Source organism: Lycium barbarum, chromosome 5 (genome assembly GCF_019175385.1).
Source record: "Lycium barbarum isolate Lr01 chromosome 5, ASM1917538v2, whole genome shotgun sequence".
NCBI classification, from domain to species: Eukaryota; Viridiplantae; Streptophyta; class Magnoliopsida; order Solanales; family Solanaceae; genus Lycium; species Lycium barbarum.
This window is the reverse complement of record NC_083341.1, coordinates 135,605,522-135,632,797: the sequence shown is the minus strand read 5'-3', so window position 1 is coordinate 135,632,797 and position 27,276 is coordinate 135,605,522. Positions and strand designations below refer to the sequence as shown.

General features: G+C 32.8%; 1 pseudogene; it reads right to left on the bottom strand.

Annotated features, from left to right (window-relative positions):
• Positions 1-113: 113 nt before the first annotated feature.
• Positions 114-4,931, bottom strand: LOC132641739 (LEAF RUST 10 DISEASE-RESISTANCE LOCUS RECEPTOR-LIKE PROTEIN KINASE-like 2.1; annotated as a pseudogene).
• Between the last annotated feature and the right edge of the window lie 22,345 nt (positions 4,932-27,276).

The window sequence follows — 27,276 nt, the reverse complement described above, 5'->3', positions numbered from 1 at the left end:
AAATGCATGGAGGAAGTACTCCCTCTGCCCCTATTTCTGTCTTAAACTCTGCGTCTAGCCAAATAACATCACATAAATTGAAACGGAGCGAGGACTAGATATAAAAACGTATCATTTTTTTTTAGTACCGATTAAAAAGGAAAGTATATCTTATAAAATGGGACAAAGGGAGTAATAAATTCAGCGCTCAAAGAAAAACAAAAGGCAACAATACAGCTTTTGCTAAAACTTCACAACATGATAAGACTACACAAATAAAGACTAGGCCAGTTCTACTACTGATGAATCTACCTCTGATCTTGAGGGAGAATATAGGTAAGGCTTGGGAGGAATTTGCATAGAATTTTGGTTTCCTTCTAACATTTCCACAACCTTGCTCATGGATGGTCGATTTGAGGGATCAGTCTGTATGCACCATAAGCTCACCATCACCATCTTTGTTGCACATTCTTTCTCCTCTTCATTCATTATCCCAATTAATTGAAGATCTTCATCTAGCTCTATTCGTCGATAGAGCCAATGTGGAAAGTAGATTTCACTCGTGCGTTCAACTTCAACATCAACATTTTTTCTTCATCCAACCATTTCTAGAACCATCATTCCATAGCTATATACATCAGACTTGTGAGAGACACCTCCCAAGTTTCTGCAAACAATTTCTGGAGCAATATAACCAATAGTCCCTCGTGCACGTAACATTGACACAATGCTCTCCTTTTTCCCGCACAGCTTGGCAAGACCAAAGTCGGAGATCTTAGGGCAAAAATCTTCATCAAGCAATATATTATGAGGCTTTATATCAAAATGCAAAATCCGAGTGGTACAACCACGATGCAAGTATTCCAATCCTCGAGCAATGCCTATTGCAATGTTGTACAATATTGTCCAATCCAACTGGCGAACTCTGTCTGATCTTTCCTCATAAATAAACTTTTCAAGAGATCCATTTAGCATGAATTCATACACGAGAGCTCTTTTGCGTCCCTCAAAGCAAAATCCCACAAGGCTAACGACGTTAACATGTGATGTCCTGCTTATACTTGCCACCTCGTTAATGAATTCTTCATCATCGCCTTTAAGTCTATTCAGGACCTTCACAGCCACATGACTTCCATTAGGCAGAGTTCCTTTGTACACATGACCATATCCTCCTTGACCTAGTTTGTTTTTTAAGCTACCGGTGATTCTTTTGACTTCTGAATAGCTGTATCTTTTTGGAGCATGTGACCCATAGTTCTTTAAAAACGCTTTAATATTTTGGTGATCCTCAGCATTAGATTCCCAAAACCTAAGGTACTTGTACCCCAAGATATTTTCTCTGAAGTAGAAGAGTAGGATCAATAGTCCAACAGTAAACAAACATGTACCTATGGAAAATTTTGAAGTCATGCACCATCAGAGAATATAAATTAAATTCAAGCTGAATGTCTTGTGCACCATCAGGGAAGAAGTCTGTGTTTGGGACAAGGCAAGTAGTAGGAGATAATATCTCAGATGGTCAGTCAATTAAAGGTAGTTCTTTTGAAAGTCACTTAACTTTGTTTCTAACCAAAAAGTCAATCAACTATTGATATTTCACTTAGAAATCACCAACCTATTTAAGTGATTTTTTCATGACATGAAATTTTTATTTAAAGCCAATTTTTTAAGAAATAAAAAGGTACCAATTTTAACTATTTTATTGGCCTGACACACTAAAAATAAATTGACCAAGGACTGTTTTATCGTACCTTCATTATTTCCTAAATCATCCCCTCTCTCCGACAAAATTACAATGGATTCCTCCAACACTGATTTGTCAATATCTCCATGCATTTTGGCCTTTAAAGTTTAAAATGTTACTAAAAACATTTGCAAAAATTAAAACCAAAACCAGAATTGTTTGTTGAAAAATGTTTTAAACCAAAATTTCAGACTCTAACGATTTTCAGTATTTTAACAAAAGCAACAAACAATGGGAACTAAAAAAGAAGTCCTCAACGACTAATACAAACAATTTTTTAATTTCAAATATTGATGTATCTAAGAATTCCTCGGGTCATGAGGATAATTCCTTGGAGATATACATATTTACATGAAGTAACTTTATAGCATCATTGGACTTTGTTAAATTGTTAATATAATTGTTGTGTGTGCTTGTATTTAGTTTTTTTCATTTAACAATTAAGTATCCAATGTATATTTGACCCATCAATCTGGATTCATTTTTTTGCACGGATTGCCCTTCTTTTGGGGTGGTCTTTGAATTTTGCCCCTCATATTTGTGTTCTTTAAGTTTTGCTCTTCGCTTAGATACCTGAGGTTCTGGCGTTCGAACCCCCACTCAGGCATAAAATAAAAAAATAATTTCGCAAGGCAGGGCTGGGAGGAGTGTATGCCGGATCCGGCATACAATCCTTAAGGAAAAACTAAAGTTATGCCGGAGGGAGCAGACTTTGCCTTGAGACATATATATATTTTTTTTTCTACTTTTCAAGGCAAACTTTTAATTATGCCTTAAGGAAAAGTTCCGCCTTATGGGGCATATTTTTAGTTATGCCTTAACTAAAAGTGTGTCCCATAAAATATAACTAAAAGTTTTGCCTTACGAGGCATATTTTTTGTTATGTCTTAATTAAAAGTCTGCCTCATAAGGCATAGTTCCTTAAGGAAAAATTTTGCCCCATAAGGCATAACTAAACTATGCCTTGAGGAAAAGTTATGCCCCCTCTGGCATAACTTTAGTTTTTCCTTAAGGACTTTATGCCGGATCCGGCATACAATCCTTAAAGAAAAACTAAAGTTATGCCGGAAGGGGCAGACTTTGCCTTGAGACATATATATATATATATATATATATATATATATATATATATATTATTATTTTTTTACTTTTCAAGGCAAACTTTTAATTATGCCTTAAAAGAAAAGTTCCGCCTTATGGGGCATACTTTTTGTTATGCCTTAACTAAAAGTGTGCCCATAAAATATAACTAAAAGTATGCCCCATAAGGCGGAACTTTTCCTTAAGGCATAACTAAAAGTTTGCCTTAAGAAAAAGTTCTGCCTTATGAGGCATACTTTTGGTTATGCCTTAATTAAAAGTCTGCCTCATAAGGCATAGTTCCTTAAGGAAAAGTTTTGCCCCATAAGACATAACTAAACTATGCCTTGAGGAAAAGTTATGCCCCCTCCGGCATAATTTTAGTTTTTCTTTAAGGACTTTATGCCGGATCCGGCATACACTCCCTCCAGTCCTGCCTTGCAAAATTATTTTTTTATTTTATGCCTGAGCGGGGGTTCGAACCCAGAACCTCAGGTATCCAAGCTAAGGGCAAAACTTAAAGACCACAAATATGAGGGGCAAAATTTAAAGACCGCAAATATGAGGGGCAAAATTTAAAGACCACCCCAAAAGAAGGGCAATTTTGTGAATTGTCACGTTGAATAGAAAAAAAAATCACCAATTTGCAACTCTGATTAGTCAATTTATGTAAACTAAAAGAGAGAATGAGGATAAAATAAAAGGGTCTTGGTCAATATATTTTAGTGGGCCGGGTCAGTAAAATGGTTAAAATGGGTATCTTTTTATATCCTAAAAAATTTGACTTTAAATAAAAATTTCACGTCAGCAAATTTAATGAGAAAATCACTTAAATAGGTTCAATGACTTTCTAACTGAAATACCATAGCTAAATAACTTTTGAATTATAAAAACAAAGTAGAGTGACTTTCTAAGAGAACGCCCTTAGTTGAGTTATCGTAGATTTTTTTTTTTTTAAAGACGGGGGGGGGGGGGGGGGGGGGGGGGGGGGAGAGAAAGAAAGAAAAAATCGCAAGGAGAAAGAATGGCTTCTCAACTCTACTATCCGTAGTTGTGTAATCTAAGGTACTTGTCTCTCAATGTTTAGACATTTTACCACAATGAAGAAGAAAAACTAAATGATATGCATTGAAATTCTGTAATAGGAAAGAACACTGAAGTTAATGGATATTTAACTACCTGCTCCCAGAGTCAGTACGAACTTTTTTCTAGTCGTTTTTGCATCTGAAAAAAACATTATGAAATATTATATATATGTGATATGAAAACAAGAAAGGACTCTAAGAAATATGCACTAGACCTTGAGCATGTGGATTATTTGGATATGTACACCAAAATTTGTTGGTTTTATCAGTCATGCATTGACCTCCGCTATAGTGACATTGGTAACAGTGCTCAGACAGTTTCCATTCTACTAGAAAAGAGGCCCTTAACATTTTGAACACATCACCATCATCTGATATTGAGTCAATTGGCAATTGGATAAGTGAACAGCTGGCAGGAAGATTGCCTGCTTGATTGTCTTTATCATCATCTCCAGGAAGCTTGTAGTATATGCTAAAGCCTTTACACCCATTGTACATTTTATACCCAGCAAAATGGTCATTCTTCTTTTGGGTAATGTTTTGGGCGCTACTACTAGTGCTGTTGCACTTGAAGAAGTCCAGAAAATCCTGTGAGATGATTGTGAAAGAAATAGAAGGAGAGTCTGGAAGGGAGATATTTTTGTTAAAAGCCTGGCACTTTTGTTGTGTCAACGTGGTATAAAGCTTCGGGTACAAGAGCTTAACTGTATAATGATACGGCTTCCCTAAAGCATCGTACCAATCTCCTCCAGGAAGCAGTTGAATTCTTAGAAATGGTTTAGCATCACAACCAGACATGGGCATTATTCCACAGTCAGGTTGTGTTGAAAGAGAGAAAGGAAAGCTCATGTCAGTAAGATTCCCACATGAAAAGGACTTTGGACAAGTTGAATTACTACTGCCCTTCGTCTGAACTAAGTAACAGATCATAAGAAAGCATAAAAAACGAGTGAAAGCCATAATGAGTCCTATCCCAAGAAGAGGAAGACTAGATATGAACTCAGTTGTCAAAACTTGTGTTTAAAAGCATAGTGGATGCGGAAAAGTTGTAGAAACGTGTATATTAAAGGCTGTGAAGGAATCCTCAAAGCACCTTCTTGTCCACAGAAAGACTTGAAGGCTTGCACCAATAATTAGACTACATTTTCAAGCCTAGTGAAATAGATTGACTTGATATGTCTGGGTTGACTTCATTTTAAGATAGTCCCTCAGTCCCAAAAGGGCTTTAAAAATAGGGAAAGCTACACAAATTACCCATCAATCCCAAACTAATTACCTCTCTTTACCCCTTTAGAATATAATTATAATTCTAACCATTCAGCCGAAAATAATTATCCGATCTACCCACATCCATTCCTTAGCGTAAATTCTCTAAAAGGTCACACATGTATTGTAAATTGCCTACTAATATCACTTTTGTTTCTTTTAGGATTAGACTATCACTCAACTATCACTATTTTTCTCACAATATACTAAACACACAAAACTCTCCTTCTCTCCTAGTTGGCATGCCACGTCACATAAATTTTTTCTTTTTAAAATAATTATTTATTTAACTCATCTAATCAATATAACTAAACCCAACCCAAACCAAACTCATTTAACTAACCAATCCATTTTAATGGTCGTGCATTAGTCTTGTCCATGTGCATCACGGAGAGAGGGAGACGTAAATGAAAACAAATTCAAGAATGTCCAAAAGAACAACTGAGATGACTAATGAACGACCATCTTTTCAACCATTTTTTGCTACAAATGTTTTGGAACTGTCAATGATAGAAGGAAGTTACCTAGATGCCCCCACTAGGATTTTCTTGATTAATTATCGTTAATTAATGAAAATATTATCTATAATTTATCACTTCATTATAGTATTAAATTAATGTGATTTTAATAAAAACACCAAGTGCAAAAATGTAACTTTCTCTAATAATAGCTGTACTAATTGATAGTGCAGCGTTATTAATTAGTAGTTCCAGTAGTTGTATTTGAAGATGAAACACATAGCTCAATAGTACTTCTCCCGTTCATTTTTACTTGTCCATTTTTGAGTTTGCGCGTCTCTTAGAATTAATAAATGAAGTGTATATTTTATCATAATACCCATATTAATTGGTGTATAGTCTCATTGGACTTTGAGAATGATTTGAAAATGAGTAATGAGTATTTAATGTTAAGGGTAAAACAAGCAAAAAAAATTTTTTTATCTTTTCTTAATATGCTAAAGTAGACAAGGAAAAGTGAAATTTTATTTTTAATATAGTGGACAAGTAAATGTAAACGGATGGAGTGTTTGAGTAGCTGTTATCGAAATCCCATGTTCAATAATCTCTTGTCCAATGGATTGATATTTGGGTGATATTCTGAGGCAAATATTGAGCCCAAACAAACCAAGGCAAATTTGTGTTTTTAATATATTTTGAGGCAAATATTGATAGTTGGGTGATATTCTATTCCTAAAAAAACAAAATTGATATTAGTACGTAATTCTGACCTTTTAGGGAATTTACTCCCATACTCCCATTCCTTAGCAAAGTCTGATTTATAGGGCGAAACCTTTCTCTTTTGCTTTCCTCCTCTTCCGGAGCACTAGTTATCCCAAACGAACTAAGACTCCTCATTATTAATCTTTACACTTTCTAATAGTTTACATTAAGGCATGCCTAATTAAGTATTTGTGTGGAAACGGTGGCATTTGCACCGACTTTGTTTTTGAAGGTTAGTAGCTAATCTATCCTCCTTTCATTATTATTTTTTGTCCTTTTGTCTATTTTTCATTTGTGCTTCTTTAATTGTCTTTTTAAAGATAAAATAAGATATAAAGATAAAGATAATGTCACGACCCAACTAGGGCCGCGACGGGTACCCGATACTTGTACCAAGCACCCCTTATCTCGTATCGTACTTTTACTACTAGGTGGGTCGTATAGACTATACCATATATTTTTTTTTCTGTTGCTTAACGTTAACATTAATGGCATAAGTGTAAACATGGACTTATAAACTTTGCTAGCACATATACAACGACGAGGACAACAAAATTACAAAACATCTGACCGTACATATCTGTCTACGAGCCTCTAAACAAAGTACATCTACATATACAAAAAGGGCCGGGTCCTACCGTGCCCGAATATATACACAAAAGTAGTACCAAGAAACTGAGGTTCCGGAACAACTGGAGCGCTGCCACGGTACTGCTGATGGAGCTCCTAAGAGTCAAATTTGTCTACCTGCTGACCTGCGCGGCATGAAACGCAGCGTCCACAAGAAGGGACGTCAGTACGAGTAATGTACCGAGTATGTAAGGCATGAATAATAACATACAGGAAATATAGAACATGGATAACGACATCAAAGAAATACCGAGCATGTCATGAGGTAGAAAAATAACCTGTGCATATAAGTGTCACGACCCAAATCTGACATTCAGGCCGTGACCGGGCACCTTCCGAGCTTCTACCCATAAGGCGAACCCTCTAAGCTAATCATGCGAAAATTAACGAATAAAATGAATAATACGCAAAGTCTCATAATATAAAGAAAAGTGCGGAAGCGAAATACAAATACCGAGTCTTGCCCATAAACCCCGTAAAATGTCTAAGTCATGGAACTACTAGTTTGAATAGAAAAGTACGAGACGTATCTCGGAATACTACTAAGTCAACTAAAGAAGAAGAGGCCGCCATGATCTAATGGTGGCTCACCTCGACTGAACTGGACTGAACGAAGCTGGAATGAATCAAGTATCGGCTACTTGGTCACTGTTAACCACACCTGCACACATACAACATCAACAAGCGTGAGTCTAAAAGAGCCAGCAAGATCATCGACACTCTCAGCTTACCCCTGGGGCAAGTCTTTGAAATCTCTGATAATGCATAAAAACAATTACACAGTACAAGTATATTAAATATATACAAACATTGAAGCTAAAGCTGAAATCATGAAGCATAAACAAGCAAAACATGAAATACTCTAAATCTGAATCTATGCTCACGGGACATAGTCCGTATTTACCTATGTCTTACCCCGTTTTCCGGAGAGGGCATTATTTACACCCTATCTTCCCCGGACGAGCAATACATGAAATGCACTAAATCTGAATGTACGCTCATGGGACATAGTACGTATTTGTCTATGTCTTACCCCGTCTTCCGGAGAGGGCATTATTTACCCCCATCTTACCCGGGTCACTTATATGAAATACATTGAATCTGAATCTATTCTCACGGGACACGGTACGTATTTGTCCATGTCTTACCCCGTCTTCCGGAGTGAGAATTATTTACCCACATCTTACCCGGGTCACTTATAAATCTGGCACCTACCTCCGACTGAACCCAATAGGGCTTGCCGGAGTATGCTCCTCTGAAGATATGATACATCGGAATAAACATCCAATCAATACCAAGTCAAGACTATATACGTATAGCAAGTATCTATTTAAGCAAATTTATGCTAAAAGACTCATATGGTCGTTGCTTTAGACTCTTGGAATTATCCAATTTAGATCATGCTTGCCCACTCACACGAACTAAACGGTTTAAATGCATACATACAACACAAACCATATGCTTTTTATGAAAAACAAGCAAACTAAGAGTTTAAGCCTCACTTGCCTTATAACCGGAACGCAACCTGTCTTGAAGTGTCCAATTTCCTTCAACCAATCTCCAATAGCCTCAATCTATTCAATACCATAAATAAATGGTCCAAATCAGTCTAGAGAAACTAATCCTATAACTTTAGGTTTAGAACTAAATCTCAACATTCTATACCTTGATTCCATGATTCTTTTAAAAAGCTAAAATATTTATATCTCACATCATGGTCTACCCCAATTCAATGAACATAACAATTTAATTAACATTAACTTTCCAAGAATCCATAAAAATAAGTAAACATAACTAATTCCGTAGCGTGAGAAGGCCGAAACCGTTCGGGTGGAACTCACTTTGCATCTACATAACTATTTCTCCAAAATTGAAAACTTGTGATTGCCATGATATAATAATGACACCAATCATTACCTAAATAATTAACCTAATGATTGTATAGTAAGAAGACTCCACCTCTATAACAAAAACAAAGTTAGCCCTTTCAACCCATTTTTACGAACATAGCTACCCTTATGAAAATTAGCATTATACCTGGATGCCTTCTTTAGTATTCAAGAAAATTTACACGTTGATAGCTCTACTTTTCAAAACGACGAACTGCTCTCTTTGTTGATTCCCTTTCTTTCTCTTGTTTTTTTTTTCTTTTTAGATTAGGAATAAAATAATCATTTTTCTTTGCCTCCACTTTCACCTAAAAGGCTAAAAACGTGATCAGTTGCTGAAGTAGTGGGCTTGGCCACTAATTTACTCTTAACTAATTTACTATGTTATATTATATCATATAAATAATAGCTTCAACACTAAATATATAAATACATACATGTTATATGGATATAATCAACACCCGCCTCGATACTCATTAAAAATTAGTAAGATATAATTAAGGAAGTAACTCTAAAATTCACTTGAAAAATATCGGGTTATTACAATAAGTGCCCTTGGGCGAATACCATGCATGCTTGACGCTGCGGAACGTGCAGCCCGATCCATATGTGCATATACTATAACATATTACTGCGGAACGTGCAGCCTGGTCCATATACATATATTACTTTACTTTCTTAGGAAGACATTTCTTTCCATATATATAGAAAATAGAACATGTCATATTGCCGAGGCGTCGGCTCCGATCCATTTAACCATATATCCCGCGTCCGGGACGATATCATGTACCAACTCCAACTGATCAGGTGGTTGTGCGTCTATAGCGCCTTCCCTTTTCCAATCTTCCCCATATACATATACATATACTTATAACATATAAACAGCCTGCATGAGAGCCTAAAGAAAATCGTGTCCGTATCGGAGTGACATAAGGTCGGTAGCCTCCGATTATCTTATGGAATAACCATGGTCACTTTGTCTCGCCTTGGAGGAACTAGTACTATAAAGTGAGACCATAAACGTAGAGTAGTATTAAGAGAAGACATATAATAAGATCACAAACCTCATAAGGTGTCAACTTGTATTCTTGAAGTCTTTAGAAAGTAGAATCATGTTCAAAGAAATAAGATTGAGGATTAGGAACTAACTCTATTTTCTCATGTTCATGTTGAGTCCATAATTCGAGATTTTCAACTATGAAATCATGTTCGTCATAATCATCACAAAAATATTCTCATTAGAATAGTTACAATACTTATCGTTCGATAAACGAAACAATTAAGAAAATCCGGGAATAACGGGCCCACCTCGGGTCAAATGAGGTGGCGTACACGATTTACATACGTTACATTTCATGACGTCACTTGTGAGAGTTTTAAGGTAGTCGGGTCCTATTTGTGCAAGTTCTAGATGTTTAGGCAATTTTTCAACATTTCATACAATATTTAATTCAATTCTACTGAATGAAAAAGGGTCAACTTCAAACTCGGATTTCTAGGAATAGGATTGTCCCCGAGGCTCGTATCCACCCTATTATGTCTAAGACATGCCAAAGAAGGAAGGGTGAAGCCTTACATACCTTTTCCGCTTCATACACGTCTCCAAAATCAAGTTTCAAGTTCGCCAAAATCTACAATTTGGTCACAATTACCAAATGTTAATTGTAAGGCTTTAAGATTTCAATCTTAACCAATACTTGTCTACAAAAATTTGGGCAGCATCTCCCCTATACATACAACATCCCTGAGATTTAACTCGGCTCAAATATCAACAACCATACCAACAACAATACCAATAATCATCACAAAACACAATATAGCATAGCTAGTCTCCTTTCCAACAATAGTGTAATAGTTTTCATCCCAACTTCACATTTTCAAATCAATACCAACCTTCTTATATTCATTTACTAATCAAGATCATTACAATACAATTTGGAAATATTTCATATCATTTCTACGAAATATTCACAAAATATACAAAGTATACAAATTTTTCACCAAAACCATAATCCATCCAAAACTTCTAATCTTCAACATATATATTCATAACATATTTCCACCTCCCAATTTCATCAACCATAATCATAATTCACATCTTAAGAACTTCATTTCCATAATATCACAAAATCATTCTAAAGTGACATAATCTTCTACATTCCAATTCAATACCAACTTAAACCATTTAACCTTCATTTACATCATAAGAATCACAACAACACAACTAACATATTAAACAAAATTAATTCATTTCCATTTCTATCTCCACACCACATGGCCATAATTTCCACTTCCAACTTCAACCAAATTCATTCAACTTTCATTTCCAATATAAGGTCCACCACAACTACAACTAGAATACAACATAAAATTCAACTCATCTTATTTATACAACATTACATACACATGCACACATGCAAACCCACTTTGTAAACTTCCATATTTCCATAAATTCTACTCATTTCTACATACTACAACATAAACCAACCTTCATAACATAATAAAAAGGGATTAATTCTTACCTTTTTCTACAATCTTCTTCACTTGACCAAGTTGTCAACTTGAAGAAACAAGTGCTCTTTCTTCCAAAATAATTACACCAAGTTGTAAAGGACCCTTAATTTAGTAGGATTATCACAAGATAATAATTTTTGGATCAAAATTTTTGAGGGGTGAAAGTGGAGAGCAAGGGCCGGATGGCCTTAAAATTTTTGCTCTTCTTTGTGTTTGTTTTTCTCTTCTTTGCTTCATGAAGCTTCTTTGGATAAATGATCCCTTTATAATAATTTGGCACATGGGAAATATTAGAATCATGGGTTGGGCCTTAGGCTTGGCCGGCCGCCCTTCTCTCTTTGGGCCTAAATTTTTCTTTTCATTTTTTTGAGCCAACCCGGTTGATCCCGAGTTGGGCCTAGCCCACTGACCTTTCTACCTTAAAACGTCCATATCTCCTTGTACCGACGTCACCTGGGAACCCACGACCTATGGTTGGAAAGCTAATTCAATTATCTACAACTTCTATTTCTTGGTATTTTTCCAAATTCCAAACTTATAATACCGTTTTTGCACCTAGAAGTCAGATCACCCGAAAACGTTTTCTTAAAAATATTCGTTTGGAGGACTTCCACTTTGATTTGGCCCAAGGGTCCTTCTTGAGTTGTGTTTAACTTCACATATGTGATTCATATGACTTGTCACATGTTCCAAAAAAAATCTTGACGCGTGGGCCCCACCTCAGCTTACAAATAATCCGACGCTAAAAAATACGGGATATAACAGATAAAGATAAAGATAAAAATATTAACTAACTATTTTTAGACTAATAAATATATAAATATTAAAATTAAATGGATTAGACTACAACAAAAAGTAATTAAGAAAAATACTAAGGTCACCAACTTATTTATTAAAACATAAATTTATATAAAAAATATTTTATAATTTTTTTTACGAATAGAATTTTTTTTTATATATATATAATATGATTCTATTGCAAGGAATGAATCAGTCCTCTATGATACCCTGGCAGTATATGAATATACCGTGTGGGTATTATAGAGGATCAAGAGTATTCCGAAGAAATGAACGAGTCCTTTATGATACCCTGGCGGTATATGAATATACCGTGTGGGTATCAAAGAGGACTGAGGAGTATTTTTTTTCCAAAGAAATGAACCAGTCCTCTATGCTACCCTGGCAGTATATGAATATACTATGTGGGTATATAGAGGATCGAGGAAATTTTTTTCCGAAGAAATGAATTAGTCCACTATGATAACCTGACAGTATATGAATATACCGTGTGTGTATCATAGAGGACCTAGGAGTGCTTTTTTCGAAGAAATGAATCAGTCCTCTATGATACTCTGGCAGTATATGAATATACCGTGTGGGTATCATAGAGGACCAATGAATGTTTTTTTGAAAAAATGAATCAGTCCTCTATGATATCCTAGCAGTATATGAATATACCGTGTGGGTATCATAGAGGACCGAGGAGTGTTTTTTCGAAGAAATGAACCAGTCCTCTATGATACCCTGGCAATATGAATATATCGTGTGGATATCATAGAAGACCGATGAGTGTTTTTTTTTTTTGAAGAAATGAATCAGTCTTCTATGATACCCTGGCAATATATGAATATAGGGTATCATAGAGGACCGGGGAGTGTTTTTTTCAAAGAAATGAACTAGTCCTCTATGATACCCTCGCAGTAGATGAATATACCGTGTGGGTATCATAGAGGACCGATGAGTGTTTTTTCGAAGAAATGAACCAGTCCTCTGTGATATCCTGGAAGTATATGAATATACTGTGTGGGTATCATAGAGAACCGAGAAGTGTTTTTTTTTTTTTAAGAAATGAACCAGTCCTCTATGATACCCACACAGTATATTCATATACTTCCATGTGGGCATCATAAATGATTGAGTAGTGTTGGAATGAATCTGCTATCTACGATACCTTTTTAGTAAATGATATACCAGGTTGGTATCATAAAAAACTCAATGTTTTCTTGAAGAAATGGACTGTCAGTCCTATATGATACCATGTGGGTATCACTGAAGACTGAGTAGTGTTTTTTGAAGGAATGATCCAACGTTCTATAATACCTTATCTGTATATAATATATACCATGTGGGTATCATAAATGACTGTGTTTTTCTTGAAGGAATGAACTGACAGTCCCCTATGATACAATGTTAGTATATGGTATATACCACATGGGTATCATAGTACACTGCAATAGTATACTTCAACTGCTACTGATTTGATATATATATACCAGTTATCCTTCTTATTGATATAAAAATAAAAAAATAAATAAAAGGAGCCAAAAGGTAGAATTAGATTATGAAAAAAAAAACAGGAACTAAAGAAAAAATATTGAAAAAATGAAATTAAAAAAAAAGAGAAAAAATATAAAAATCACCAGAAATAAAAAAAGAATAATAATTAAAACTAAAAAAAAATTGAATGAAATTAGATTATGGAGATAAAAATAAAAAGAAAATAAATAGATGAAATTAAAAAGGAACAAGAAATTAAAAAAATAGAGCAAAAAATAAAAATAAAGATGCTAGAATTAAATATGAAGTCAAATTATGGTGAAAAAGAAAATAAAAACAGTATGATTTGGGAAAGAAATAAATGAACAAAAAAGGAGAAAAAGAAAAAAAAACGAAAAAAAAGAAGTACAGAAGAAAAGAACTAGAGAAATAAAAAAGAATTGAAAGGAAAAAAGACAATTACCTACAAAAGGTATAATGGGTAAGAAGGGTAAATAGTTTTGGACGTATGAAAATAAGGGAGACGTGAAAGGGTAATTATTTTGTGTGTAATGGGCATTAACGTTCTTTTCCCTTAAAAATGTTCATTTGGACCATGGGCCAGCCCAACCCAGCATCGGTAAGCCTCAAGGGCTGGCTGGCTTTCTTGGGCTGGGCTAAAAAGCCTTAGTCTTAAATGGACTCAACTTTTCTTAGCGCAAGGCTAGTGGCCCAGTCGACCAAGCCATATTGACTGCTCTACTTACTTGATTTAGATTTAGAAATTGATGCCAGCGTACTTGAACCATTGAAGAAATCAAGTAATGGTTATCGTCCAGTGTGAAGCTTTGCCGCCATTATAGCTTTACAAAAACCTTGTCAGAGAAACCTCTTTTTGCTAGCACTGCATCTGAACAAGGTGAAAAAGGGGTAGACTCTATTATATAATACTACTCTCTCTTTTCACTTTTACTTATTCACTATAGATTTTACATGTTTCTTAAGAAATAATAAATGAAGTGTATATTTTATTATGATATCCATATTAATTGTTGTATAATTGCATTGGATTTGGAAAATAATTTGAAATGAGTAATTAATGCTAAGGGCAAAACAGAAAAAATAAATTATTTTTCTCTTGATATATGAAAGCAAACAAGTAAAAGTAAAAATCTATTTATGAAATAGTGGACAAGTAAAAGTGAACGGAGGGAGTACGAGTTTTTGGGTACGCGCAAACCTGACTAAATGACTTCAAATTTTAATAAATTATATTATAATAGAAATTATGATTAAGTTACAAAATTGTTCACCCTAAAAAAAACAGTCAAACATAGAAGGCAAAAAAAGATGGTGGATATGAGCAAATTTTCAAAAGGGAATTGGTGAATTGGATAGCTGTAGCCGTCTACATGACTTGCTTTGACATATAAAATGTAATTACAGCTCCATGGAACTAAATAATCAGCTTGTACAAATAATACATTTATAATAATTTAGGTTTACAAAAGAAATGACTCATTAAGAAACATTTTCTCAAAGTATAGTCTCCCTTAACAAAGCTTTGTAATATGAGCTACACCTACATCAATAAAGGTTATGGTTAGTTGAGGTAGAAATAGAACTCCAAGTGATTTGAGATTTTTTTCATGGACGTTTATAACAATTTAGGGTTACAAGTGATTTGATGTGATTTGAGATTTTTATCATGGACGTTTGGAGGTTTGCATTGTTTTTGCTGGATTTCGGAGTATTAATTGTTATACGTGTTATAGTTGTGATTTGTTAATTTTTTGTTTGTTGCAACTTGAAAGTGACAAGTGATGTTAAAGCCATAAAAATGGTCCAGTAATGCAATGTGATCTCTACATTTTTGACTTCTCAGTTCTCATAGATAGCTGATAGCCGTCCAAAAAGAGAGAGAGAGATATTTTATATTACTTTACTTTAGTTTACTTATTTTTTCTACTATTTAGAAGAGTGAGTTTTACTCACTCTTCGTCCGTCGGTGGGCCCCTCTATAAATAAATAAAACATTTGCCCCCCCCCCCCCCCCACATAAATTAAAAAAAAAAAAATTCCCCCCTCCCCCAAATTAAACAGGCCCACAAAAATAAAAAATAAAAAATTGTAAAAAAGATAAAAATTTTGGGTCCTCCCATAAAAAGTGAAACTCACCACATCCAAACTCACGGGAAAAAAAAGTGAACCTCATATTAATAAAATTAAGCAATATTAAAAAAAAAAGTGAATCTCGTATTAAAAACATAAACAATTTTAAAAAAAAGTTGTGGGCCTCATATTAAACACCATGCGTATCCGTAGCAAACACTAATATAATAAAGTTTTAAATACGGAGCACAAACTACAATGTTATATTAATCGTGTTTTGAACATAGTATCCATATTGACAAAATCAAGCAATATATATATATATATATATATATATATATATATATATATATATATATATATATATATATATATTAAAAGTTAATCCCATATTAAAAAATAAACAATGTCAAAGAAAATTGTGGGTCCCATATTAAACATCATGCGTATCCGTAGCAAACACTAATATAATAAAGTTTTAAATACGGAGCACAAACTACAATGTTATATTAATCGTGTTTTGAACATAGTATCCCATATTGACAAAATCAAGCAATATATATAAAAAAGAAGTTAATCCCATATTAAAAAAATAAACAATGTCAAAAAAAAAAGTTCAGATTTTGTATTCTTAGCAAACACTAATATAATAAAGTTTTAGATACGGAGCACAAATTACAATGTTATATCAATCGTGTTTTGAACATATATATATATATATATATATATATATATATATATATATATATATATAGTGCAAACTAATAATGTTCAAAAGGATGGGCCCCATACTAAACAACACCAAGCAATATAAAAAAAAAGAAAAAAAAAGAAGAAACTATATAAAGCATGGGTTTAGACCCATGCTTCATCGTCTGTTGTCCCTTCAAAAAAAAAAAGGGTGGGCCCCATACTAAATAACACCGAGCAATAAAAAAAAAAAAGTGAAACTCACCACATCCAAACTCACGGGAAAAACAAAAGTGGACCCCATATTAATAAAATTAAGCAATATTAAAAAATAGAGGTGAATCCAATAAAAAAAAAACTATATAAAGCATGGGTTTAGACCGTCCGTTGTCCCTTAAAAAAAGGGTAGGCCCCATACTAAATAACATCGAGCAATAAAAAAAAAGGAAGAAAAAAAAGTGGAACTCACCGCATCTAAACTCACGGGAAAAAAAAGTGGACCCCATATTAATAGAATCAAGCAATATTAAAAAAAAAGTGAATCTCATATTAATAAAACAAACAATGTTAAAAAACAAATGCTTAGAAAATCAAACAATTAAATCAATAATGATGGACTCATTGTCACATGCGTATTAACCCATTAGTAGGAGCAAATGAAATTATTGTACAACAATATACTTAAAATACTTATATATTAAAATAAGATAGAATTTAATTACTTTTTTATTTTTTCCTTACTCTAATAAATGTGAAAAGAGATTAATGTCATAAAAGAAAAAATAATATTAAATAGAGATCAAATAATTAATAAGCCAAATTAGTGAAATTATAATTCTAATTGACGTTTCCTTAAAAAACATGTAAAAAACAACATGACAAGTAAAATGCGTTAAACAAAAAATATTTACTAAAAATTAAAAAATAGAAGTTCTTCATTTAAATAGAAAATCAAATATCTACTTCGTTTCATCTTAAACATATAAAATTAATATAATAATTTGAATTATAATTATCCAAATCAAATTTTGATTAAAAAAATTATATGTATTACTTTACTATTACTACTATATAGAAGAGCCAGTTTATAGAGGCAACATCGTCGTCCGTGTTCGGTCCTATTTTTTTATTTAAGACTAAAAATAACCCTTTGTGGTCCCACCCACTTATTTTAACCCTTTGTGGTCCCACCCACTTTTTTATTTAAGGCAAAAAAAAAATGACGTTTTATACTTTATATTACCAACTCTTCTAAAAAGTAGATAAAAATACTTTATTATATTTCTATTTTTCTACTATATAGAAGCATCGGTTTACCCATGCTTCGTCGACAGTCACTCTTAAAAAAAAAACAAAAAAAAAAGTGGACCCCACCCTCCCCAAATTCATGAAAAAAAAAGTGGACCCCACCCTCTTCAAACTCATGAAAAAAAAATGGACCCCATATTAAAAAAAAAGGGGCAACGTAAAAAACAAAGTGCATCCCATATACTAAAAAATCAAACAATATTCATATAATTCCCAAAGTATCCCCATCAAGTCAATAATAGTGGATTCATTGCTACATGTATATTAACCCATTAGTGAGAGCAAATGAAATTATTGCATAGCAAAAAACATGGACCTCATATTATTACTTTTCTTCAAAATATTTAATTTGTTACATCCCGTATTTTTATACATTGGGGCAACCCGGATTAACTATGATAAGTTAGGGCCAAGACTATTCCGGAATTTGAAGTCGGGACTTTTGACTTGTGATTTTATTTTGAGACATAAGTTATATATGAAATTGTTGGCATTGAACACTTAGGAAAAATTGGGACCAAAATTTAAAAATTGGAATTAAAAATCTTGCATAAAAAAAAAAAAAAAGGAAGATGTGTGGATTGAAGTGGTCCTCACACATTGTTGTGGCCAATTTTAATTGGTCCAACACATGTGTGGGCCCAAAGACAATAAGAGATATTTTAAGGGGACTTAAAAGATGACCACTTAGTCATCTTTCTCTCATTTCACATTCCCACACTTAGAAAATAAAGCAAGAAGTTGAGGAACCAAAACCATGGCTCACAGCCAAGACCATGGAAAACCAAATCCAAATCAAGCCACTCTAAAAATATTTCTTGGGTACAAATCAACTAATTAGAGGTCCCTAAGTAACTTGGAAGCATTGTTGGAGTGATCAAGTCTTTCATTTAAGAGATTTGCAAACCCTAGCCTATTGGTGGATTGAAGAAGAAAGGTGAGATCTAATCTTGTTTTTGAGTTATAAATGTTGTATGCATCTTATAGTATGTCAATATGGATGAAAAATCATGAAATGTAGTATGTTGGAAGTTGGGTCGTGTATGGTGTGTGAAGTTGTGTAAATGGGTGTTGTGACTAAGTGAAGAATTAACTCTATTTAGTGTGTTGATTGTTGTAGGGTGAAGAAATGAATGAGAACTATCGATGTATGTATATAGGTGGGTATGTAGCCGTGTATATGGCCTCCAATTTGTAGCAAAGAATGAATTAATATCGCTTAGCGTCGAAATGGTTGTTGTGATGACTTTTGTGTTGGAAATGAGAGTTAAATATCCCGAAATTGATATGGTAAATGTGCGGACTGATTTGGAGAACTTTGTGCATTGAATGCAATCCTTATATATGAGAACCATTAATATATATGTATGTGTAGTGTGGACGAATGTGGGTCGTATAATATGTCGAAGATCGCATTAGTATCGCTTAACGTTTTAGTTGTCGTTGTTATGAATTTTAGTTGGAAATGAGCAATTAATAACTCAAGATTGATGTTGAGAATTTGTGGGCTGTTTTGAGGTTAGTTGTGCGTTTGACGTAAGTTGTATATTTTATGAAAATCATATCGTTCTATTGTGGATTGTGATACAAAACATGACTTGAAAATGAGGAAAGTGAAAAAAAAGGGGCTGCTCGGCTAAGGGGACTGTGTTCGGCCAGTTGGAGAAAAATTCTTGGCTTGTTGGAAAAAATTAAGTGAATTGTTTAGAATGTTCTTGAATGTTGTTAGTATGGATTTGAGTTAATAATCGAATGTACGAACGATATTGTGGCTTGAAAGTAAGCCGTTGAAACGAATATTTGGAAAGTTGTTGAAAGATGTAAAAGAGAGCTATTAATGTTGTTTTGCCTTTCGAATTGATTATTGATGTTGCTAGGTTGGTTATTGTGGTTGTTGTTGTTGATTTTGAGCGAGATAAATTCTCGGGATGGCCTATTTATAGGGGAAGTGCTGCCGAATTTTCTGTAGAATTTAATGATTAGTTGGAAAGAATGGCTTAAGTGCCCTTAGCTAATGTTTGGTATTCGTTGGCGTATTTCTAGACCTTGGGGAGCCCGAGGCGTAGATTTGGATTTACTTTAGATTGGCTATCTTGGAGTGCGTACGAGGTATGTAAAGCGCAACCTTCTTTCTTTTGGCATGCCTTAGTTTGTATAGGCTAGATTATAAGCCTTAAGGAAATTCTAAATCCGAAATCCGAGCATGTTATGATCCGTATATGTTCCTTGGCACTCTTATGTATGATTTGATGAAATATGAACCTTTATGTATTTGAAATAATCGCTTTCCGAACTTTGCGCAAAAAAGTTTCACTTTAAAGAACTTCGAAATTTCCGAATGCCATATCTTTCACATAAGTGCTCGGATTGCTCCAATATATTTTTATAAAAGTTTGCATTACGTATAACGAGTATGTTTTCCATAAGCGGGCCCGACTTGGGTAAATTCCCGTCCGTGGGTCCCGCGGCTCCCCTTTATGAAATTCGGGAGCGTTTGAAAGAATTTGGTAAGACTATTATTTCGATTTTCAAATATGATCACTTTGCTTATGTTTGAATTTATGATATTGATTTTATGCATATGACTACTCACGACTCTATTCGTGCGTTCTGTTATATCTTTCGCCGGTTCTGTTATCGTGCACATTTTAATATACTCCGGAGTTATGCTGTGTTTATGGTTCACCGAGCTACTCGCAAAAGAGGGTCGGGTTCCACCTATATTTGGTGTTATGCTGTGTATGGCGTTATGTTGTGATGTGATATGTGACGGGGATACGGAGATTTGAAACTTTCTGGTGTTATGCTGTGTTATGGCGCCATCGACGGGTGGGCGACCATATTCTTCTGTACCCTATGCATTACTTACATATTTTTGAAAGTAAGCAAATTTTGATATGTTGGATTTGCACTTATGTTTGGTACTTCCATTTCGTTTATGTCTCAGATTTGCTTTCTGTATATTCTGCTTTGCATACTCAGTACATATTTCGTACTGACCCCCTTTCTTCGGGGGGCTGCGTTTCATGCCCGCAGGTACAGACGCACAGTTTGATGATCCTTCCGTTTAGGACATCCCCTTCTGCTGTTTGGAGTGCTCTTCTCATTTCAGAGCATACATTTTGGTATATATTTGTTCGCTATGTATATATGTATTTGTTCAAGGGTACGGCGGGGCCCTGTCCCGCCATATGATTCGGTTTGTCTGTTTAGAGGTCTGTAGACGAAATAGTGGGTGTGCGCCTACTTCTGTACAGATGTGTGTATATGTCCCTATTCGCTATGGCAGCCTCGTCGGCTTGCATTATATATATATATATGGCAGCCTTGTCGGCTCGCACATGTATATGTTGTTTTGTTGGCCCTGTGTGGCCTTTGTGGTATTTGCTGTGTACAGGGTTATTTTGGATAGTCCGAAAAACAAAGGAAACTCTGCCGATTTTTTTTTTCTGAAAATCTTATAAATTTGAAACACCGCCTTGTCGGCTTCTGTTATATACCTGGATGTGTTTGATATAATCTGAGGCAGCGTTTGATATTTGTGTCGGTATAAGTCATCTGTTTGCCACTCGGATTTGTGATTGTGTTCGGGTGCCCAATTCGGGCCCTAGTCACGGCCCACGGGGTTGGGTCGTGACATAATTGTTGTATTTTCTACTCCGCCATGTCATTTATTTATTATGTTTACTAAAATAAATATACTTAAAATATATATATTTAAAAAATAACATACAATTTAATTACTTTTTTATTTTTATTCTTACTCTAATAAATGTGAAAAGAGATTAATATCAAATAAAGATTAAATAATAAATAATATAAATTAGTCAAATTATAATTCTAATTCGCGTTTCCTTAAAAAACCATGCAAAAGACAACATGACAAGTAAAATGAGTTAAACCGAGAATATTTACCAAAAATTAAAAAATAGCATTTCTTCGTTTAAATAAAAAATTAATTTCTACTTTGTTTCGTTTCAAACATATAAAATTAATTTAATAATTAGAATTATCCAAATCAAAATTTGATAAAACATAATAAGTATTTTACACTTTTAAATTAATCAAATTAAAATTGAAAGTATCAACTGATGCTTAAATATTGCTATTATTTTATCTCAAAGACAAGAAAATAGTTTTCTTTTAAACAAATCTTTTCTTTTAAAAAGTATTAATAAATTTTCGTAGCAAACATGAATAAAATAAAGTTTTAGATACGGAGCACAAACTATAATGTTATATTAATCATATTTTGAACATAGTATATATTAATGTTATATTAATCGTATATATATATATATATATATATATATATATATATATATATATATATATATATATATATATATATATATATATATATATATATATATATATATATATATATATTATCATTATCTAAACACAACTACGTATACATAGATACACTATAATCCAAAATGTTGGGTCCGTGCGCAGCACGGGCATAGGTCATCTAGTACTATTAAGAAGCACGAGTTGGGTTACCTTTTTCGTCGTCCGTGGTAAGGACCCCATAAAAAAAAAATTGAGCCCCATATTAAATAGGCCTATAATAAAAAAAACAAAATTGTAAAAAAATAATTGTGAGCCTCATATATATTTTTACTATTAAGAAGCACGAGTTGGGTCACCTTTTTCGTCGTCCGTGGTAAGGACCCCATAAAAAAAAAGTTTGGGCCCCATATTAAATAGGCCTATAATAAAAAAAACAAAATTGTAAAAAAAAAAAATTGTGAGCCTCATATATATTAAACAATAACTAATATTAAAAAAATAATTGTGGGCCCCATATTAAACACCAACCAGTATTTAAAAAAAAAGAAAAAAAAGTAGAACCCACCACATTCAAACTTACGGGAAAAACAAAGTGGACCCCATATTAACAAAATCAAGCAATATTAAAAAAAAATGAATCCCATATTAAAAAAACAAACAATGTTAAAAAAAAATTGTGGGCCCCATATTAAACACCATGCGTATTCGTAGCAAACACTAATATAATAAAGTTTTAAATACGGAGCACAAACTACAATGTTATATTAATCGTGTTTTGAACATATTATCCCATATTGACAAAATTAAGCAATATATATATATAAAAATGAATCCCATATTAAAAAAATAAATAATGTCAAAAAAAAAAAGTGCAGACTTTGTATTGTTAGCAAACACTAATATAATAAAGTTTTAGATACGGAGCACAAATTACAATGTTATATCAATCGTGTTTAAAAAATTGTGGGCCCCATATATATTAAACAACAATTAATATTAAAAAACAATTGTGGGCCCTATATTAAACACCAACCAGTATTAAAAAAAAAAAAGTGGAACCCACCACATCCAAACTGACGGAAAAAAAAAGTGGACCCCATATTAACAAAATCAAACAATATTAAAAAAAATGAATCCCATATTGAAAAAACAAACAATGTTAAAAAAAACAATTGTGGGCCCCATATTAAACACCATGCGTATTCGTATCAAACACTAATATAATAAAGTTTTAAATACGGAGCACAAACTACAATGTTATATTAATCGTGTTTTGAACATATTATCCCATATTGACAAAATCAAGCAATATATATAAAAAAAAATGAATCGCCTATTAAAAAAATAAACAGTGTAAAAAAAATGTGCAGACTTTGTATTCTTAGCAAACACTAATATAATAAAGTTTTAAATACGGAGCACAAATTACAATGTTATATCAATCGTGTATATGTATATATATATTATATGCATAAAAATAGTGCAAACTAATAATGTCCAAAAAGGTGGGCCCCATACTAAACAACACCAAGCAATATAAAAATAAAAATAAAAATAAAAAAAGAAACTATATAAAACATGAGTTTAGACCCATGCTTCATCGTCTGTTGTCCCTTAAAAAAAAAGGATGGGCCCCATACTAAATAACACCGAGCAATAAAAAAAAAAGGAAGAAAAAAAGTGGAACTCACTACATCCAAACTCACAGGAAAAAAAAAGTGGACCCCATATTAACAGAATCAAGCAATATTAAAAAAAAAAAGTGAATCCCATATTAATAAAACAAACAATGTTAATAAACAAATGCTTAGAAAATCAAACAATTAAATCAATACTGATGGACTCATTGCCACATGCGTATCAACCCATTAGTGGGAGCAAATAAAATTATTGTACAACAACATACGTAAAATACTTATATATTAAAATAAGATAGAATTTAATTACTTTTTCATTTTTTTCTTACTCTAATAAATGTGAAAAGAGATTAATGTCATAAAATAAAAAATAATATTAAATGGAGATCAAATAATTAATAAGCTAAATTAGTGAAATTATAATTCTAATTGACGTTTCCTTAAAAAATCGTGTAAAAAACAATATCACAAGTAAAATGAGTTAAACAAAAAATATTTACTAAAAATTAAAAAATAGAATTTCTTTATGGCCCCATATTAAACACCAACCAATATTAAAAAAAAAAAAAAAGAAGAAAAAAAAGTGAAACCCACCACATCCAAACTCACGAGAAAAAAAAGTGGACCCCATATTAACAAAATCAAGCAATATTAAAAAAAACGAATCCCATATTAAAAAACAAACAATGTTAAAAAAAAGGCGCTTAGAAAATCAAACAATTAAATCAATAATGATGGATTCATTGCCACATGCGTATCAACCCATTAGTGGGAGCAAATGAAATTATTGTACAACAACATACTTAAAATACTTATATATTAAAATAAGATAGAATTTAATTACTTTTTCATTTTTTCCTTACTCTAATAAATGTGAAAAGAAATTAATGTCATAAAAGAAAAAATAATATTAAATGGAGATCAAATAATTAATAAGGTAAATTAGTGAAATTATAATTCTAATTGACGTTTCTTTAAAAAACCGTGTAAAAAACAACATGACAAGTAAAATGAGTTAAACAAAAAATATTTACTAAAAATAAAAAATAGAAGTTCTTCATTTAAATAGAAAATCAAATTTCTACTTCGTTTCATCTTAAACATGTAAAATTAATATAATAATTTGAGTTAGAATTATCCAAATCAAAGTTTGATAAAAAACAATTATATGTATTACTTTACTATTACTACTATATAGAAGAGCCGGTTTATAGAGGCAAGATCGTCTTCCGTGTTCGGTCCTACTTTTTTATTTAAGAATAAAAAAAATCCTTTGTGGTCCCACCCACTTTTTTATTTAAGGGCAAAAAAATGACGTTTTATACTTTATATTACCAACTCTTCTAAAAAGTAGCCCGTGCTGCGCATGGGCCCAACACTTCGGATTATAGTGTATCTATGTATATGTAGTTGTGTTTAGATATATATATATATATATATATATATATATATACTATGTTCAAAATACGATTAATATAACATTGTAGTTTGTGCTCCGTATCTAAAACTTTATTTTATTCGTGTTTGCTACGAAAATTTATTAATACTTTTTAAAATTTTGAATTAGAATTATCCAAACCAAAATTTGATAAAAAATAATAAGTATTTTACACCTTTAAATTAATAGAATTAAAATTGAAAGTATCAACTGATGCTTAAATATTACTATTATTTTATCTCAAAGAGAGGAAAATAGTTTTCTTTTAAACAAGTCTTCTCTTTTAAAAAGTATTAATAAATTTTCGTAGCAAACACGAATATAATAAAGTTTTAGATACGGAGCACAAATTACAGTGTTATATTAATCGTATTTTGAACATAGTATATATATATATATATATATATATATATATATATATATATATATATATATATATATATATATATATATTTATCACTATCTAAACACAACTACATATACATAGATACACTATAATCCGAAGTGTTGGGCCCGTGCGCAGCACGGGCATAGACCATCTAGTTTTTTGAGATTGATGAAGAAAAATGAATTGATTTAGCTTCCTATTTATAGAAGAAAGCTTTTACAAATTATTTTAGAAGAAGCTTGTAACTTGTAAGCTGTTTGCATGAATTACTTACAAGCTGTATTTGATTGCAGGAAGCTATAGAAGTAGGGAATGGACATCCACAACTTAATCCACAACTTAATGTATTCATGACAGAAATGAGTTTTTAACAATTCATCCATCTATTAATTGAAACAAATAATTTGTCAGAATCTTTATTTTTAAAGTTGTAAGTACCAAATATATATGGTATTCTCTTTCCCTTGGTGAAAAAATATTTGTTCTATTTAAAAATATAGTTTGAACCGACACAAACTATAAAAAAAATGTAAATTTTTAAAATTTATGGTCTTAAATATGCAACAACATTTATGTGGTTATAAATTTTTTAAAATTTGTGATTTTAAAATATACCATAATATTTAGGTTGAAGTGACTAAAACACCCCTAAACTTAGTACGAATTGCAACCTCGTTCCCTGAACTATTGCCACACTTAAAAATTGTTACACTCCATAATAATCCATGCTACTTGTATTAAGACAAGAAAGAATGAGTTAAGAAAGTTCAAGGAAAGTTAATCGAGTTAGTAAGAATATCGTTATATATATATGGTTGCCTTAAGTATCCCGAGGTGACATCGTAACCTAAAGGATTTGAAATCGCGTTATGAGCGTATATGAGGTAATGTGAGTGCCCTTTTAAAGTATTTGAGATTATTAGTAATGATATAGAGGATGGACAAAAGATATGAATATACTTTTGCGATTGGAGTTTCGTCAAAGCTTTGTGAGTTCTCTAGTTATAATTAAGGTTATTGTGATTCTCTGGACCCTTCGAGACGTGTATATGGATTTTTATTGATGTATATGAGTGTGTATATGTATGTATAAGAGGTTACATGAGGTTGGAAGAGGATTAGAAGTTAAACGAAATGAATCGGAACAACTTCAATAAAATCTCGGACCAGATTTTTAGCCCATATTGTTGGAGGCATATCTCCTTGCATATGAGGAGTTTTAAGGTGTTTCAAAAGGCTAAAATTAAGTTCATCGAGTCTAGTTTGCAATGCAACAAACCGCTCGTCAAAATGATATCGGGATAAGGAGATATGGACGATGCAAGTTGGGCTGAGTGGGGATTAAGACTTAAATGTTCACAAATTTTGCACTAGTGGCCGTGTGGGGTCCACTAGCACATAACAAAATTCAGATTTTTAGCCATGCTTAGTTGGGGGAACGTGTATGACTATATTGGGCAGAAAAATGGTCTCCTTGTTGACCAAAAGTTGCATGCCAAATCATTTCCCAACTAGACAAAGTGAACTTAGAGAGAGAGGCTCTCATCTTCACCAAGTGAAGGAGAGAGAGAGCCACGGCTAGCCATGGCAGTTCCACCACCATTGCACGGCCAGCCCTTATATTTTTTTCTTACCAATAAGTCCCTAAAGTGTTCTACACATTCACCATTAAGTTTCAAGTGAAGGAGAAACCATAAACATGTCATACAAGCTCCTATAGCTCACGGCCAGATTTGGGTTCTTC